The following is a 1998-nucleotide window of genomic DNA, read 5'->3' as shown; positions in this document are numbered from 1 at the left end:
CCCTCCCCCTCCGAAGAATTGAAATTCAAAATGTACAATGAATTTGTGAAATTCACTTCTTTTCTTCTGAAGCTTATTTTTTCGAGAAAAGAATAATCGTTTTATGTATAAATTTATTTAAACGATTCGAATTAATCGAACTCTAATCGCTTCGAACATTTCTCTCATAAAATTATACGAATGTACTCGTTTTTCTTTTTTCTTTTTATTCTTTTTTTGCAATCAAACACAATATTTCTCGATTCTTTCTTTCTATCTATATCTTCAAATGATTTGACGAATCGTCGTGTGAAGATCGGAAGAAATAAAATTAGAAAATAATTTCAATACGAATCGTATTCGTTGGTTAATGGGTATCATCGAATCGTGACTAAAGCGAATTAGAATTTATCGATAAAGTGTGGCCGGTGCATAGTGGGCCGCGCTCGATATTTCTCGCATGCCAATGCACGTAACAAACGTTCAACTGTTGGTTACCAAGAATTCGTAATTAATATTGCATTATCAGGGTTACGTGAACCGATGTCGTAATGGAACATTCGGCGATACGATAATTGTATCTAATTGTATAATTGTATATAATGAAACTTCCTCGAACGTAAAACTTTACGATTGGAAAGAAAGCGGATTTCTTCTCCGCGAACGAGAGAAATCTTTTACATCTTTTTTTTTTTCTTTGACACGTTTATTCGTTCATTTATTATATTAAGAAAAATATTTGTACAAGTCAATTACGTTAGATTAGTCATTTCGAAGATCTTTCCTTATAATCTCATCTTTTTTTATCATTAAAATTAATATTCGATTATTGTTTATATAATCTCAAATAAAGTGGACGAATCAGATTTTAAAATAATTACAACGAGACGTTCTTATATATTTATTTAACGTCTCTGATTTATTTCCATTGGTTAAAGCACTTTTCTTTGCGAAAAAATTTTTTATCAAACGAGAATATGAATTTCAATGAATTCGTTGACACAAGATTTTCACGTCCCGTTTTTAATGTCTTCATTGTGTAACGACTTCGGAACACAAGTGTACGAATGTCAAGAGAGATAATACGAGGAATACGTAAAAATAGTTTGAAGATATAAAGTCTAGAATCATCTTCCATTCTAAGAGTTTCTCAAATAAGTCACGTAGCTTTAGATGTTTGAAGAACGAAGGATGTAATGTATGTTCTGTATCTCGAAAAAAAAAAAAAAAAAAGAAAAGTTGCAAGTCTTTGTGCAACCTTATCTCGGAAATTAATTGCGAAGAGAAATGTGTATGGATAAAGTAGGTTAATGAAGGAAAATATAACTACGTCGAAAGGACATCGTTACACATTCTGATTCTTCTTCTTTGTTTCGCGAAATGTTTAATAAAAGAAACGACTAGAGATTATTTGATAAAATCACATTTCTGTATTAACAACGTTACAATATTACAATATATATATATATATACTATATATAGGCAGTTTATTCGTGTTGTATCTTTTACTGTGGCGTGTAATAAATTTGTAAATTATTGTTCATTCGCGTCGATCGAACAACGCTTTCGACTAGTAGCCATCTGTTATCATAATGATAACAATAATACGATAATTGTAACTTAAACACGTGGTTACGTAGGCAAGTGTCGAGTCATTGGGAGTCATGTCTCGTTAAAAATAATTTATGATTCATTTTCATTTTTGTCTTCGATTTATCCACGCACGATATATTTCTTCAAAAAAAAAAAAAAAAAAAAAAAAAAAAAAAAAAAAAAAAAGAAAAGAAAAGAAAAATAATCGATGTAAAAAAAAAAAATTCAATGATTCGTAACACCAGTCTAGTTTCCCTGTACAAATATTCTCTTCGGTATTCGATTGGCTTCAAATTATAATCTTAATCGACTAATCTCGGGCCATCTTAATGCTAATCTACGTTATAACATCATACGCATGTGTATACGCCTTACAAGTGTGTATGTGTACGTGTATATGTACATGATATGCGTATGAATAATTTC

Source organism: Apis dorsata, unplaced genomic scaffold (genome assembly GCF_000469605.1).
Source record: "Apis dorsata unplaced genomic scaffold, Apis dorsata 1.3 scaffold_127, whole genome shotgun sequence".
Lineage (NCBI taxonomy): Eukaryota > Metazoa > Arthropoda > Insecta > Hymenoptera > Apidae > Apis > Apis dorsata.
Note: the sequence above shows the minus strand (reverse complement) of the source record.